Here is a 19,392-nt window from a genome sequence, read left to right on the forward strand (position 1 = left end):
ACTATTGCACCATGTTCTGTCGTGTACTATTGCACCACAATGTTGCCAGAGGTTTTAGTTCTAACAGTTCCGGTTCTTTACTAATGAGTGCACAAACTTTTAAAAATGTCAAACCAAAGTTTCAAACAAAAAATTTCAAATAAAACTTTCGAAACAAAAAGAATTTAAACAAAAAAATTTGGAAACGAAAAATTTCAAAACAAAAAATTTCGAACAAAAAATTTTCAAACAAAATTTTGCAACAAAAAATTTCAAACAAAAAAATTTTCAAACAAAAAATTTTGAAACAAATTTCAAACAAAATTCTGAAACAAAAAATTCAAACACAAATTTGAAACAAGAGTTTTCAAACAAAAACTTTCAAACAAAAAATTTTCAAACTAAAAAATTTTACGTTTCACGGTTAACCGTCAAACTTTATCCGGTTTTTTAATTATTCGATTAACAAATTAACGGTTTTGATCATATTTATCAGTGAGTGCAAAATGTTGAACGAAACCAAGATTTTTAAATGTTAAACAAAACTTAAAACTGAATACAGCAAAGATTTGAAAATCAGCAACCAATCAGATTGCACGAAAGATAGTGATCAACCAATCAGATTGCACGAAAGATAGTGATCAACCAATGAAATTGCATTAACAATAACTTTGCCAGTGTTGTAGCATATATTCCCTTAAGACTATGAGTCATAAGATTCAATAAGGATAGCTATGTATCCCTGTACACTACCTCATCAAGGTCAATCACGTGGTACATCGTATTGCTTACGTTTATATTTGGCGGGGAATAATCAATACCAATGACGAATTCTCAAATTATCCTACAAAGTTTAAATGTACCAATGTCCTAATCCCATCATAGGTCAATAACTGATCACGTGATCACAATGATTTACCCAAAGAACAATTACCAATTATTGATATGACAATAAGAAATGTACCCCTCCCAAAATTTAAGATTGGTACACAAATACACCTGTGTCTTATGAAAAAGTAATAAATCCTGTACTTATTCAATAATAAAGCCGGTCAATAACCTTTAAATTTTGAATATTTGGCCATAAGAGGAATACCAATGGGTCCTAGAAAACGTTTACCGAATTTTGTTATTTGATAATTCCCAAATTTAAAAGAGAACATAAACATATAGAGGTAATAAACCATATAACGTATTAAATAGGGGTCAATAACATCCGAAATTTGATTTTTGGTAGTTCTTTACCCATGAAAGGGAACGATGTGGACCATCCAAATTTATAGTGGTACATATTGAAGACCTGTACGAAGATACCAAATGCTTATATTAATCAATTTCTAAAACTGAGTGGATGAGTCAAGATACCCCTCCCAAATTTTTTAAAGGGTGCATCAATATACCCATGTCTTATAATAGGGAATGGACCAATATACATAACCATATAATCATATAAGGTAATAGGACCTCATCCAAGGGGTGAACCAAAATACCAAACACGTGGTTGTAGTAAAATTTGGCAATTTTTTTTACGCATGAAAGGGAACAAGGTGAACTACCCAAATTTATTATAATACATGTTAGGGTCCAGTACTATAATACCAAATATATAAAATGAGCAATTTCCAAAATTTAAGGGGTGGGCCAAAGTACCCCTCCCAAAAAAAATTTAAAGAGTGCACAAATTTACCTATGTCTTATGATAGGTAATGGACCCCTATACATAACCATATAACCATATAAGGTAATAGAACCTCATCCAAGAGGATAAATTGGTCCAAAAGACCAAACACGTGGTACAACGTATTGCTTACGTTTATATTTTGACAATTTTGTACCCCTAAAAGGGAACGAGGTGGAATACCCAAATTTATCATAATACATGTTAAGGTCCGGTACTATAATACCAAATGTTTAAATTGGGCAATTTCCAAAATTTAAGGGTTGGGCCAAGGTACCCCTCCCGGGGGTGCACAAATGTACCTATGTCTTATGAAAGGTAATGGACCCCTATACATAACCATATAACCATATAAGGTAATAGAACCTCATCCAAGAGGATAAATTGGTCCAAAAGACCAAACACGTGGTACAACGTATTGCTTACGTTTATATTTTGACAATTTTGTACCCCTAAAAGGGAACGAGGTGGAACACCCAAATTTATCATAATACATGTTAAGGTCCGGTACTATAATACCAAATGTTTAAATTGGTCAATTTCCAAAATTTAAGGGGTGGGCCAAAGTACCCCTCCCAAATTTTTAAAGGAGTGTACAAATATACCGATATCTTATGAAAGGTAATGGACCCCTATACATGACCATATAACCATATAAGGTAATAACATCTCATCAAAGGGAATAAAATCGACCAAAAATCAAACACGTGGTATAACGTATTGCTTACGTTTATATTTTGACAATTTTGTACCCCTAAAAGGAAACGAGGTGGACCGCCCAAATTTATCATGATACATATTAGGGTCCTGTACTATAATACCCAATGTTTAAATCGGTCAATTTCCAAAATTTAAGGGGTGGGCCAAAGTACCCCTCCCAAATTTTTAAAGGAGTGTACAAATATACCGATATCTTATGAAAGGGAATGGACCCCTATACATGACCATATAACCATATAAGGTAATAACATCTCATCAAAGGGGATAAATTAGGTCAAAAAACCCCGAAATTTAAATTTTTGGCAATTTTTTACCCATGAAAGGGAACGACATAGACACCCAATACTGATAGAGGTACATACTATGGTCCTAGGCTACCACACCAAATTTTTAGATTTGGCAATTTCCAAAATTTAAGGGGGGTGGTCCTATGTACCCCTAAAAGGGAAAGAGGTGGACCACCCAAATTTATCATAGTACATATTAGGGTCCTATACTATAATACCCAATGTTGAAATTGGGCAATTTCCAAAATTGAAGGGGTGGGCCAAGGTACCCCTCCCAAATTTTTCAAGGGGTGCATTAATATACCCATGTCTTATGAAAGGGAATGGACCCCTGTATACGCCCATATAACCATATAGGGTAATAACACCTCATCCAAGGGGATAAATTAGGTCAAAAACCCCCGAAATTTGAATTTTTGGCAATTTTTTACCCATGAAAGGGAACGACATAGACCCCCAATACTAATAGAGGTACATACTATGGTCCTAGGCTACCATACCAAATTTTTAGATTTGGCAATTTCCAAAATTTAAGGGGGGTGGTCCTATGTACCCCTGCCAAAATTTAGGGGGTGGGCCATTTTACCCCTGCCAAAATTTAGAGGGGGTGGTCCTATGTACCCCTAGGTCATTGACCCCGGCCAGGGACCATGGGTCCTGAGGCAGGGACCCAGGGGCCAAAAAGTTAGGCCAAGTCATGCGATTACTACTCATAACTACTGTATGTAGTTCATTGTTTTATAACTTAGTGTTTACAAAAATCCTTTTAAAAAATACCTATTCATAGAAGTGGATGGTACTTATCTGTACTAGTTCTTGGCATCCAAGCAGTCCATTTATTGTAATACTAGCTTAATATACATATTCTTCGCGTGGGGGCTGTATTTGGAAGTCAACACCTGTGGAAGTATCACCATTCATTTCAGTGACCGCGAAAACTAAGGATTTGACACTAGTATCAATCAATATGGGCTATTTATACATGTCTCGGTATTCCTCACCCGCTGACACCCGGCCTGCATACAGTAGTAGCTGAATTTGCAAGTCATCGCTGATGGAAGTGTCACCATTGATCTCAGCGACCGTGAAAACTATGGATTTGACACTAATGTCGATCAATTTGGATTACTTTTACTACATGTCTCGCTAAACGCCCCCCTGAGACCCCCTGGTTCCAATTTTGACAAAAACGCTTCGCCTTAGACTGGAACCTGGACCAAGGTATCCGCGACCAAAATTTGGTAACTCTCGGTCAACTTGTCTGGTCCCCAGGTCGGTCCCAGTAAACGTCCCCCCCGAGACCCTCCTGGTTCGAAATTTAAAAAAAAAAACGCTTCGTCTTGATCTGGGGCCTGGACTAAGGTACCCGTGACCAAATTTTGGGAACTCTCGGTCCACTCGTCTGGTCCCCAGGTCGCACAGACAGACAGACAAACACACAAACAAACTCTTTATTTTATTTATATTAGATAAGATATACTATGTAAAATAGTCTCGTATCATAATATGTGATGTACAACAAATGTTACATTATATATTATCCGTAGCTCGTGATATGCTGCAACATATTAAAGCCTCAGAATAGTTGGGCAAGCGAATAATCCAGAAGTTACGTAACCCTCTTGCGTTCATGGGAACGAAAACACAATAATTATAACTATGCTAAATTACTATAGACTACCAACTGCTCATTCAGAGAATTTATGAAGTTCACTCTATCGCAATAGTTTTATACAAACTAGATTTAGACTACGGAAGTAGTAGGGGCCCGCGTATATTGAGCCGAGTCAGCAAAAATTTTTGTGACGTCATAGGTCAAAGGTCAATGACCTTGGCCCGGGGTCAATGACCTAGTAATACATACGACCACCCCCTCTAAATTTTGGCAGGGGTACCATGCCCCACCCCCTAAATTTTGTTAGGGGTACATAGGACCACCCCCCTTAAATTTTGGAAATTGCCAAATCTAAAAATTTGGTATGGTAGCCTAGGACCATAGTATGTACCTCTATCAGTATTGGGTGTCTATGTCGTTCCCTTTCATGGGTAAAAAATTGCAAAAAATTCAAATTTCGGGGGTTTTTGACCTAATTTATCCCCTTTGATGAGGTGTTATTACCTTATATAGTTATATAGGCGTATACAGGGGTCCATTATCTTTCATAAGACATGGGTATATTAGTGCACCCCTTGAAAAATTTGGGAGGGGTACCTTGACCCACCCCTTAAATTTTGGAAATTGTCCAATTTCAACATTGGGTATTATAGTACAGGACCCTAATATGTATTATGATAAATTTGGGTGGTCCACCTCATTCCCTTCTAGGGGTACAAAATTGCCAAAAAATATAAACGTAAGCAATACGTTATACCACGTGTTTGGTTTTCGACCTAATTTATCTCCTTGGATGAGGTCCTATTACCTTATATGATTATATGGTCATGTATAGGGGTCCATTACCTATCATAAGACATAGGTACATTTGTGCACCCCTTTAAATTTTTGGGAGGGGTACCTTGGCCCACCCCTTTAATTTTGGAAATTGCCCAATTTAAACATTTGGTATTATAGTATAGAACACTAATATAGATCACTATAAATTTGGGTGGTCCACCTCGTTCCCTTTTAGGGGTACAAAATTGCCAAAATTTTAGTACAACCAAGTGTTTGGTATTTGGTACATTTTATCCCCCTTTGATGAGGTTCTATTACCTTATATGGTTATATGGTCATGTATAGGGGTTCATTATCTATCATAAGACATAGGTACATTGGTGCACCCCGGGAGGGGTACCTTGGCCCACCCCTTAAATTTTGGAAATTGCCCAATTTAAACATTTGGTATTATAGTACAGGTCCTCAATATGTATCATGATAAATTTGGATGGTCTACATCGTTCCCTTTTAGGGGTACAAAAATTGCCAAAATATAAACGTTGTACCACGTGTTTTGTTTTTTTTGGTCCATTTTATCCCCTTTGATGAGATCCTATGATTACAAGGGGTCCATATCCTATCATAAGACATGGGTATATTGTTGCACCCTTCTTAAATTTTGGCAATGGGGGTCCACTGAAATTGTCCAATTTAAGCATAGTGCAGGACTTCAATATGTTTCGGTGGTCCTATTTTCAAATTTTTAAGTACAACCACGTGTTCGGTTACTGACTCAATTTATCCTATTTGATAAGGTATGGACGGTATCTCCTTTCAATTTGGTAGTACCCTTCGGGTGTAGTACGGTCACGTGATCAATGATTTGGTTTTGATGCGCGACGAGGTCCCTGGTCAATGTTCTTTAGGAATTAGGTGGAAACTTTGTCCAGGGTTCTCGTCTTATATCGCACAGTTCTTTAGGAGAATCTGATAACGTTGTATATGGAATGGACAATAAAAACACATAAATAAGTATAAATTGTATTTTATTCATTTTTCTGGTTTCTTCTTTTTCTTTCTTATTGACAATGTTTGTATATTGAGCTGGGTTTCTTCATTAGACTGCCTCCTCTTCTTGATTGTAATGATTTGTTTCCATGTTTTGCAGCATAGCACCCGTTTGCAAAGCTTCGTATTGTGAATTCTGTAAAAAGAACGAGGAAAAAGATGATTAGTATAGAAATAGATGATGATTAAACAATACATTTGCAATGATAAATATGATAAAATTACCTGGAAGGTATATTGCAGCAGTCTACGATCATTAACCGTGGGTACTGTTGTGAACAAGTATTGAATTTCACGCAGAGATTTTCCTTGGGCTTTACAGCACAAATAAAAATAAGCATAATAGCCACATACGGATGAACCAAGACTTTGCATTTGGCTATTATTATATTTATAGTACATACAATGAAGTTTTAAGAATGCAACATGTTGTGGTACATAAGGAGGAAGGCCATAGCTGTCAAAATATTCTCCAACACCGCGATGATCAATATAAATTGCAATCCAATGACTTCCTAGTTTCGTGGATGGATCTGTATTTACAATCATTGCCAGAGGAAGAGAAATCCGTGAGGGCAACTCATCGCTTGCAAATACCCCGGTAAAATGATTTCTGAACAATGGACTACCGTGTAAAGCACTAGCTAATTGTAATGTATTCAACATCGTGAATGGAAATGATACATAACGTATACGTACCTTGTAATTTAAAAGTCCAGGATAATGTTGCGCTGGTGGTCGATCTCTAGGAGTGAGGAAAACTCTCCATACACAATACAGTTTGCAGGTGCTGCTAATTTCTCTTGGAAATGAACTTCCAATCGGATGGCTCCATGTCGTTGTAAATTCCAATAGTGACAATCTCCAGCAGAAGAATCGGGAGTTAGGTCAAATACAAACAGTGTATATCCATTCTTGTAGTCGGCTCTTGAAATTGTATTTCCAGTATTGGTAAAATGTATGCCAGAGCCTGAGAACAATGTGTGGTACGATGAAATGTAGAGATTTTCTTCAAAGTTGGGTTGCAATGGTTTTGAAGGTACAGCTTTTCCATCCACGTACAATGTAAAGAAATTAATGTTTAGATGTTGAAATTCAAATGGATTGGTGGTAATAGTTCCACTGGATGCTTCATTCGATGTAAATCCTACAATAATACGATTTGGCAATGTTCCCATAAACAGGTTATCAATAGTTTTGGATTGTATATCCTTCGGGATGGTAAATGATTTCATTTGAACCCTTGTCAGAGGATACTTTGCCGGTGTAGATTGTAAAATTTTATTGTGTGCCAATTTAACACTAGGGCTAATGTTGACTTTTTTCACCTGCAACGATGCATCTAGAATATTGATTTTTGCACTGACACCACTTTCACCGGCCATGAGACAAAAGTTTGGTTTTGCAGGAATAAGTTTCACACGTAATTCCACTCCATGAATTAAAAATTTATCAATTAAAAATGTCACAATGAAGATGTCCAATCATATCGAATTTCATACTTTGTTTTGTCAGTTCATAGCGTTGTTGAAATCCTTTGTTCTCACTAATGGTTGCGTTCATATGACCAGCCGTATCTTGAAACCACATTGCTGTTTGTAAATGTGTATTTTTAGCTCCATCACTATAATTGAGCAGTTTTTCCATGTACGAACGATATGGATGATTATGTGACGGAAATGAAATCAGTTTATTGTTCAAGTAGATTTGTACTTCACTAAACATAGCATTTAGAAAATCATTGACAGGTGCAATTGCTTTATCCGTATTGGTGAAGGAGGAACCATCTGGTTTCACAATTTGTGCTTGGATGTATAATAAGGTTTGTGGCAAATCAATGTATTCATCACTGCTACCACTCACTACAAATTCTATTGGTGAATTTTCAGCTATTGAACTAATTGGTTTGTAGCCTATAATACGATTGTCCAGAACACTGGTTTGCGTGGGCAACGTTGAAAAAATGTCCAATTCACTTTTTACACATTCACAGGATTGATGATGTAAGAAAGCCATCGTTGAATTAATCAAAAATATCTGGTGACGATGCCAATGATCTCTTCTTCTTCTTATGTGATAATTTACGTCTCTTTGTAGGATTGATGGTGTTGTTGATCGTTGGAAGGTCAACCTCAAACTGAGAGCAGTCATCCCATTTTCGTTTATGATATCCACTTCCCAGCATAGTTTTCAACTTATTTTTAGCTTTTTCTTGTAAATTTGATTTTGCCTCTTGCATCCGTTGATGAAACGATTCTTCCAGCGGTTGATTCGAGATCACAACATCATTAATCATATTGGCACCTGATTTTAATAATTCTTTTCCCACAGTTTTAGCGCCTTGCTTCACAAGTGGTAACACTGAACGAAATAAGCCACCAAGGAAACTTCCAATGCCATGTCCTGCTTGATAGGGACTTCCCACATAGACGTTGCCGATACCGGACAACGCTTGTTTTTGGTAGTATTGCAAATACGGATCAGTCATGACGACGACGACGGAAATGTAGTTTTGTACACACCGTTCCAAAGGTGAATGGCATACGATGACCTGTGCTATCCCTTATATCGATTTGTATTTGCTCAAAATTCATTTTTTCCACCGGAACATAATGTGCAGGATTAAAGATTTGTACTGCATGACTTCCAAAAGTATGATTCACAGGATCCATGTTGACAATTCGTAGCAAGGGTACCATTGTATCTCCAACAATGACAGATTCAATAATGTCACAATAGACGTACATTTGTGATGGTAAGCCTAATCGTACATCCGGTGTATATTGTCCCTTTTCCATATCTTTTAAATCACTTTTCGGTTCAAATCCAAGCATTAAACTAACACTTGGTGAGATTTGTACAGAAGTATGGATTTCCTTTTTGGGATGTCTTATGAGGCATATATTATTAGTTGCGTCATGAGATATAAATAAATTGGTTTCTTTATGATGTATATTAATTGCATGAATAAGATCCCGTATATTGTTATAATAGCGTACAGGGATCGTTACAACCTTCCACGGTTCTTGATCATTACTACTTGATGATTTGTAATATATTTTATTGTTTTCACTGTTAATGTTCAGCAAAGAATGTGGATAATGAATCTCTACAATTGCCACATCCCATTTCTGGCGAAACTCTACACGTCGTTGTAATTTCGTAATATATGAAGTCAATGTATTTTCTGGAAAATAATCCATGGAACTATTACTGGGAAGTGTAACGTAAAAATCTTGATCAGGTTCCATTCTTCTTCTTCTTCAATGAAGTTGCAGGGATCCACGAATTGAATGAGGAAGGATATCCTTTCCACTGGACGAGATACTCCTTTCTGCGACCATTTGTTCTTGTACGTAATATTTTATCGATGAGGAACGTCGAAGGGAGCGGTACTGGTTGTAATTCTTCTCTGTAAAAAACACCATCGATAAGTTGATGATTTAAATCCTCTAGTCGATACACTGGTGGGTTTCTTGGTACAATGGCTTTTACTCTGAATATTTCCCAAGTCCAGTTCTCGAGGTAACCCTTGTCAAAGATACGTTTTGTTTTACTTATACGAACAGTATCACCAACAGACAAATCCGTATCTTGTTTTGAACGTTGTAGCTTTTTGTCGTATAAGTTATGCCACACCTCCAGTAAATTGTCCTGAGAAACGTTTGCAGGTGCCATTTTAATACTGGAATGTCGACTTTCATTGTATGCTTTTACAAGTAAAGGCAATACTTTGATGTAATTGTATGTTTGATATTTGGTAAAGTATTTCCACATACGATGTTTCAATGTCTGATTAAATCTTTCTGCGATGCTGGCTTTAATATCTGGATCCTTTGTTGTAACATGTTGCACGTTGTGTTTCCTGAAAAACTTTTGTACTGTCTTGTTGGTAAATTCAGTTCCTTGACCACTACGTAGTACAATTGGTTTCCTGTCCTGGAAAATCATTTCAAATGCATTCACTATATCCTCGGCACTTTTTGATTTTAGTGGTACAGCCCACCCGTACCGACTAAACACATCAATCACTGTAAGAATATAGCGGTAATTGTCATTATAGTTTTGAAGTGATTGTAAATCATTTAAATCACATTCCCATTGATCATCAATATTGTTGACAAGATAAAAATCTCTACGGAAACGACGACGTACAGGACGATGTAACGTGTAGGTAGGTTGTTTGTTTAACCAAAGTTTTATTTTGGCTAGAGGTATAGATTTTCCTGTGGCTTGCCATAATTTCTTTGCAGTAGAAAACGATGCAGGATGTGCTGGATTGTAATAAATGGATTTCAACTTTTTGTTCATGGTTTGTACGTTGACCATTGTGGAATGATACGTTTTCTTTTTGGTCGGACTTCTAAAACATCATCATCATCTTCTTCTTCTTCTCCGGAAGAAAATAATTCAGGTGCCGGTTTTGGTGGTGCAGATCCTTCAGATGCTGTTGTACTATTATGCTTGACAATATAGTTTAATCTCCGTGGATTACCGATCAATTCTTGAGGTGTGTTTGACGATGCAAGGTAGTTGCAAAACAATTCCCAGCCTTGAGGATTAGAATGTTTCCTCGGTCGAGTCACATCGCACATTAAATCTACAATATTGGATCCATGTAGTTTATTATCGTTGATGTACACTGTTCCTTTATGATCCCACGTAATTGCGTCATCTTGTTTTAAACGACGGAATAGTAGTTCGGCTTTCTTACGATACATTTGTGGTATTGCGGCTAAAATTTCTTGTTTCGTGCTATCGTCAACATTCGGAACGTCACCATTAGGTTTCATTGATGTAATTGTAAGTGGTATTGGTTCTTCTTGTTTACGTATCACATAAAGATATTTCTGTAATATTCTATTGTACTGATTCCATTTTTCTTCATCACTTGGATACGATGTATTCAATATAGATTGCATTTCACGATCGAGATTAGATTCTCGATTTTCACTCACACGGGATGATGATGCATGCATTCGTTGAAGCATTTCTGGTGGCACTAAAACCATCTTCTTGCTATGTTCCATGATGTTTATTGTTTAAACAAAATACTGGATAACACACTTCCTACAATAGGTGCAAGTAATGCAGGTAAGAATCCTCCTTGTTGTACGGCTAAATGTTTCTTCTTTTTATCCAATGATTTTGTATTGTCTACGAGATAGCGGAGCGTGTTCTTGTAACGCTTTAATCTTGACTTCTGCGCACTTGTCAGTGGAACATTGCCTTTTAAGACATTATAACAACATTCACAAATACTATGAATTAATGAAGCGTCTGCATTGGCAATAATAGCTTTACGCAATCTTGGTTTAGCTTTGTGCAGAGCACGTAGCAGATCAGCGTGTTTCACTGTAGGAGACATCGTGACAGACTAAGTCATTCTTTTCACATGCACAATAATTTAAACATGTTTTGTTGGTACGTAAACATAATGATGCAAATCGTCAGGAAAAATATTTGTACGAAATCGCATTTCATCGGGTGTATCTTGTTTAAGATCCATCAGTAAATAGCCATGTGGATTTCTTGTTGCGTCTGCATAACTTACTTGTAGAAACAGTGGATGCTCAGGCATGATTTGATAACTCATATGCTTGATTTGTGACTTGTCACGTGGATTTTTAAACAACACCAAATACGAACAATTTAAACTCATATTTCTATTTGCTTTACTTTGATGAAATACATTTTGTGTTATAAAAATCACACTAATATTTCGATGATGTGATCCTTTCGTGAACATATCAACAATATCACTATTCACTTCTCGCATATGGTCATCAATAATAATCAAATGTGGTCCATCTTGAGGCTGAAAATCTTTCATTCGTGGAAGTCCTTCGTGAAATTCTACTGGAACCGGCATTGTTGCATACACGTCTTGCCATTCCGCATAATACCAATATATCTTACGAAATTTTGCATTGATCATGGTTGGGAGATGTGACAGTAATCGCTTCACAAAATACGTTTTTCCACACCCACTAGGCCCTGCGAGAATACAGGTAAATGGATGTTTCCACTGTGTATCCATGATGAACACTAACACCTTGTTTCAAAAATGATGCGTATTTAAAGCGAGTACAAATATTTTTGTTTTACTTTGTAAATTCCTGCACTCACTGGTGTGAAAAGGAAAGAAAACAGTTCATCTGTTTATCGAGTAGTTGAAAACCGTTTATTTGTTAATCGAATAGTTGAAAACCGTTTATTTGTTATTCGAATAGTTGAAAACAGGATAAAGTTTAACGGTTAACCGTGAAAGCTGATCACTGTTTGATTTAAATTCTATTTGAAAAATTTTTCGTTTCAAATTTGTTTTGAAATTTTTGTTTCAAAATTTTTGTTTGAAAATTTTTTTCAATTTTATTTTTCAAATTTTTTGTTTCAAATTTTTGTTTGTAAATTTATTGTTTCAAAAATTTTTGTTTGAAAATGTTTCGTTTCAATTTTTTTTGTTGAAAATTTTTCGTTTCAAAATTTTTGTTTCAAATTTTTTCGTTTCAAAATTTTTGTTTGAATTTTTTTTTGTTTCAAAATTTTTTGTTTGAAAATTTTTTAATTTCAAGATTTTTGTTTAAATGTTTTCGTTTCAATTTTTGTTTTGATTTTTTAGTTTGAAAGAGAAAACATTGACCAGGGACCTCGTCGCGCATCAAAATCAAATCATTGATCACGTGACTGTACTACACCCGAAGGGTCCTACCAAATTGAAAGGGGATACCCGTCCATACCTTATCAAATAGGATAAATTGAGTCAGTAACCGAACACGTGGTTGTACTTAAAAATTTGAAAATAGGACCACCGAAACATATTGAGGTCCTGTACTATGCTTAAATTGGACAATTTCAGTGGACCCCCCATTGCCAAAATTTAAGAAGGATGCAGCAATATACCCATGTCTTATGATAGGATATGGACCCCTGTAATCATAGAATCTCATCAAAGGGGATAAAATGGACCAAAAAAAACAAACACGTGGTATAACGTTTATATTTTGGAAATTTTGTACCCCTAAAAGGGAACGATGTAGACCATCCAAATTTATCATGATACATATTGAGGACCTGTACTATAATACCAAATGTTTAAATTGGGCAATTTCCAAAATTTAAGGGGTGGGCCAAGGTACCCCTCCCGGGGTGCACCAATGTACCTATGTCTTATGATAGATAATGAACCCCTATACATGACCATATAACCATATAAGGTAATAGAACCTCATCAAAGGGGGATAAAATGTACCAAATACCAAACACTTGGTTGTACTAAAATTTTGGCAATTTTGTACCCCTAAAAGGGAACGAGGTGGACCACCCAAATTTATAGTGATCTATATTAGTGTTCTATACTATAATACCAAATGTTTAAATTGGGCAATTTCCAAAATTAAAGGGGTGGGCCAAGGTACCCCTCCCAAAAATTTAAAGGGGTGCACAAATGTACCTATGTCTTATGATAGGTAATGGACCCCTATACATGACCATATAATCATATAAGGTAATAGGACCTCATCCAAGGAGATAAATTAGGTCGAAAACCAAACACGTGGTATAACGTATTGCTTACGTTTATATTTTTTGGCAATTTTGTACCCCTAGAAGGGAATGAGGTGGACCACCCAAATTTATCATAATACATATTAGGGTCCTGTACTATAATACCCAATGTTGAAATTGGACAATTTCCAAAATTTAAGGGGTGGGTCAAGGTACCCCTCCCAAATTTTTCAAGGGGTGCATTAATATACCCATGTCTTATGAAAGGTAATGGACCCCTGTATACGCCTATATAACTATATAAGGTAATAACACCTCATCAAAGGGGATAAATTAGGTCAAAAACCCCCGAAATTTGAATTTTTGGCAATTTTATACCCATGAAAGGGAACGACATAGACACCCAATACTGATAGAGGTACATACTATGGTCCTAGGCTACCATACCAAATTTTTAGATTTGGCAATTTCCAAAATTTAAGGGGGGTGGTCCTATGTACCCCTAACAAAATTTAGGGGGGTGGGGCATGGTACCCCTGCCAAAATTTAGAGGGGGTGGTCCTAGGTACCCCTAGGTCATTGACCCCGGGCCAAGGTCATTGACCTTTGACCTATGACGTCACAAAAATTTTTGCTGACTCGGCTCAATATACGCGGGCCCCTACTACTACGGATAATAGTTTTATACAAAATAGATAATCAATTATTATTATTATTATCATTATATTTACAGTACAACCAAATACAACGACATTAACTATTAGTTCTAATTAACTGAATTGAGCTGAAAATTAAATCTTGATCTTTAAAGATTAACTATTAATTTTATGCGTTCTGTACCTTTCTAAAGGAATAAAAGCTGGAATTGGTTTCAAGGCTGTTTATGAGTGAATACCTTCTTCAAAATAATATTAAAAATTATAGAAAGATTTTCGAGACATTCGAGTCGAGTCGAGTCGAGATTTTTAAGAGCCGTCTCGACCCGACTCGTGTCTCGACTCGAAAATTCGAGTCGAGAAATACGTTTGTCTCGACTCGTCTCGAATTTTACAAAGTGTGTCTCGACTCGAATCTCGACTCGAATTCGAGTCGAGTCGAGTCGAGATTCGAGACATGTCTCGACTCGAGCGCATCCCTAGTTGCGATTTTCGATTTCAAGTTCTGCTTTTTCGGTTAGTCCACTAAGACTATTTTTCAAATCCGTGGTTTCTTTCTGAATATTTTCAAATTTGGTAGACATAAAAGTTACACTTTCTTCCAGTTCAGTAATAGTGTCACTAAGTTCTTTTTTTTAAATTTTAAGGAGATTTACATATATTTCATCTAGTTTTTTTTTTAAGGAGATTTACATCTAGTTTTTTTCAAGTCTATTTCTTGTCCCTATTTACTACTATGCAAGTATCGCACTTCCACTGTTCTCTTCTTGTTTTCAATTTATGAATGTTTCACTTCACTCCACATATGACTCACGAAGAATCAAAGAACACTTAGGCCTCAACCATGGGGTCAAGTAGACCAAATCACTAAAATTGTTTTGTGTAAAAGTTGATTACGAATAGAAATTGATTAATTATGTGCAGTAAACTGCGAAAGGTTGGCACGGACGAACCGAATTGCCTGATTCCGAATAAATAAATGTAATAATCAAATTCTCTTGTGTGTACCTCACAAAGGAGGATTTTTGTAAGAAAGGGGGAAGTCAAAATCAGGAAAAGGAATGTCAAAGGCGGGAATAAGTCAAAGTCAGGAGAGAAGTTCAAACAGTGAGAAGACACAAGGCCCAAGTGGACGGGGCAAAAGTAAGAGAAAAGTGGGAAGTATAAAATGTAGGAAAATAATGTAGAAGAGAGAAGGAATGTGTGTACGTGTAAAGGGAAAAAGAGTGTCAGTGTAGTGTGGGTGTATAGGAAGGCCCACTAAACTCTCTTCCTCACAGAGTACCACTTTATGAACGTTTTCGGCTTATTTTAATGTAGTACGTTTACATGGAAACCATTTTCACAACCTTGAGTGCAATAAATAACTTCCTTTAGATTGTTAGCAGATATTTCTTTGTTACAATCACCACACAAGTGAGACATGCTTAATACGTATAACGATTAACTCAAAGTTTATAACGAACGTCTTACTTTCACAACAGCTGACAACAAAAGTGTAGAAATTCAGGTACTCAGGAAGTGCATTGAGAAAAAAATTCTACGATTTAAGGAGAATTTCTAGATAATACGCTTTTTGGTGAGAACACAATGCTAAGACTGAGGTGAAAGGTCCTCGGACGGTAGTGTTCTCTTAAATATGAGTGAAACACCATGTCAAGACTAGAGTGCAACCTCTTTCGACGTAGTGTTCTACTGAAATACGAGTGAAACACCATGTCAAGATTGGAGTACAACGTCCTCGGAAGGAGTGTTCTACTTAAATAAGAATGAAATACCATTCCAAGACTGGAATGCAACGTCCTTCGACTGCAGTGTCTTACTTAAACACGAGTGAAACACCATACCCAAACTGGAGTGAAACATCCTTGGATGGTAGTGTGCTATTAAAATACGAGTGAAACACCATGTCAAGATTGGAGTGCAACGTCCTCGGACGGTAATGACCTACTTAAATACGAGTGGAACACCATGGCAAGACTGGAGCGCAACGTCCTCGAAAGGAGTGTTCTACTTAAATACGAGTAAAACACCATGTCAAGACTGAGCTCCTTCGTGGCTAAGCGGTTAGCGTACGCACCTTTGGCGTGGGAGACCCTGGTTCGATTCCCGGCGGGAGCTTATGTGATTCGGATTCCACGTTAATCAGTAGGTTCACATCTCATATAGCTTCACTGCTGAACGGGACGTTAAACTCAAAATCAACTCAACTCAACTATGTCAAGATTGGAGCGCAACGTCCTCGCACGGTAAATACCTACTTAAATACGAGTGGAACACCATGTCAAGATTGGAGTACAACGTCCTTGGACGGTAATGACCTACTTAAATACTAGTGGAACACCATGGCAAGACTGGAGCGCAACGTCCTCGGAAGGAGTGTTCTACTTAAATACGAGTGAAATACCATGTCAAGATTGGAGTGCAACGCCCTCGGACGGTAATGACCTACTTAAATACGAGTGGAACACCATGCCACGACTGGAGTGCAACGTCCTTGGACTGCAGCGTCTTACTTAAATACGAGTGAAACACCATGCCAAGACTTGACTGCAACGTCCTTCGACTGCAGTGTCTTACCTAAATACGAGTGAAACACCATACCCAAATTGGAGTGCAACGTCCTCAAACAGTAGTGTGCTATTAAAATACGAGTGAAACACCATGCCAAGACTGGAGTGCAACATCCTCGGATGTTTGTCCTATTTAAATCTGAGTGAAACACTCGTATTCAAGATGACGGCGTACGTCACAAGATACATCCTGCTTGCATAGTCGAACGTACGGTACCATCTTAAATACGGGTGTTTCACTCGTATTTAATAGGACACTACGGTTCGCGTATGTTGCACTCCAGTGTTGGTATGGTGTTTCACTCGTATTTAAGTACGACATTACCGTCCGAGAACGCTGCACTGCAGTTTTGGCTTAGTGTTCCCAGCACAAAGCATATTATCCCAGAATTCCCCTTAAATTCTGGACATTTTTTCTTAGTACAAATTAACGAACAACAATAAGCATAAACAAGATGTAAAATCAAGAACAGCTCAGACGAAGAAGACACTTGTAGAAGAACAGAAGCTTTCAGCCGGTAGTTTCGATGAAGAACTGGAGAGGAGGCTGATAAAAGCATATGTGTGGCTCTGTATCAATGTATGAGACATGGACACCTGGACACAATGAAGTAAAAAGCCTTCGAAATGTTGTGTTGTAGCAGAATATTGAAAATTAGATGGGCGGATATGATGTCAAATGAAAGAACATTAGATATTTGATTTGATTTTTAGTTTAACGTCTTTTTCAGCAGCGAGGCTATGTAAAACGTAGACGAACAGCTCAAGGTGGAATCCGAAAAACATGAGCTTCAGTCGGGAATCAAACCCGGGTATCCTACCTCAATGACGAGTACGCTAACCGCTTAGCCACGAAGGAGCTATTAAAGCTACTGGAAATAGTAGGAGAAGGAAGGAGCATACTGTAGATTTAAGATGCCAAATCACAGCGAAATTAAAATACCGCAAATTTTACAGTAATTATGTGATATCTTCAAATAGATAAAAGGTAATCGGAAAGCGGAACAAGAGCTCGCTAGATAATATTATTTTACATGAGATACCCTTACCACGACTCACTTATCTGCTTTCGATTTCCAGCCATTTAGAAAATCGGCATTTACTTTCGCCTTTCTAAATAGCTGCAAACGGAAAGCTATTAGATGATTCGTGATAACGGTAACTCATGCAAAATAATATTGTCTAGGGCACTCTTGCTCCATATTTTGATTATCTTTTATCCATTAGAAGATATCACATAATTACTGTAAAATTAGCGGTATCTTAATTTTGCAGTGATTAGGCCTCTTAAGATTATTAGATATATTATGACACATAAAGGAATCACGCTATTAGCTATGGAGAAAATGACAGATGTTGATATATCTAAAGGAAATCCAGAATGAAATACATCGACTAATTAATACAATATATGGGAAATAAAAAATACATAGAAATAAAATGTCTAGCTCAGGATAGGGACGAGTGGAAAGCTCCATCCAACCAATCAAGAGATTGGTGAGCTGTAGAGAGAAAGAAAATTTTAAGATATCTAGTTACATTTCGCCATTATGAATGAGAAATTGGAACAAGTATGGGAAGAAGTACTTATTTAAGAAAATTTGACAAAATCAAAATTCATGCCAATTTGTTTGCCTTCTGTCTGCTTTATTAGCAAAAACAGGTTAAATAAGTAACTACCGTACACTTTCAGGAAAATAAATTACAAATGAATGTTGTGTCCTGAAAATGCTACAAAACAATTTATACCTTTGAGAGACAAACAAATTCAACTCTTTCCTCTTCATAAACATTCCGAGAAGAAGAATTACCATCAAAGATCTACAACTGGTTTTCTCTCGATGAAGGTAATAATTCCAGTGCATAATTAAAACTTGGAATTAATGAATAATTAAAAAAAACGTCAGACTTCAAGGTATCTTTCGCAGATTACATGGCCAGTAAAGGAAAAAATAATTAAGAGATTATTTTACAAAATCCATTTGAAGACTGAAATTTTCATCACGAAGAAACCTAATAGGATGAAAAGTAGATTTAAATTTGTTATTATTACTTATACACTTTCTTCTTAGGCTTGTATAGAAAGACGAAATGAAACGCACACCTCAAAGATTATGACAGCATTCACGTCAAGGAAAATTACTTTTACACTCTGATGAGCAGATACTTAAAAGAAATAGTAATAATAATAATAAAACACGTTCGTATAAAAGACAACCTCGAAAATAACGAAGGAAAAGAATAACGAACATTGTGGCCCTTAAAAAAATGTAAAGAAACCTATTCTAGGCACATTCAATCAAATGGGATTGGCCCGAATATCTGATTCAATTAGTTTATAAAGTTCATGCAAGAGTAATGAAATTGCGAGAACAAAGAATTTCAAAAATTATAATATTCAAATAAATTATATTCACAAGTACAGACGAAACTCCAAACTTAAATAAAGATTCTTATTTCTGTTACAATTTTATCTTGTTTTCTGTTTGTCTAACAAAAACTTCTGTGAAAACCCCTGTTTCTGCTAACTAACTAACTCTATGGCCTA

The sequence above is a fragment of the Thermobia domestica genome, chromosome 15, assembly GCF_964235325.1.
Source record: "Thermobia domestica chromosome 15, izTheDome1.hap1.1, whole genome shotgun sequence".
Lineage (NCBI taxonomy): Eukaryota > Metazoa > Arthropoda > Insecta > Zygentoma > Lepismatidae > Thermobia > Thermobia domestica.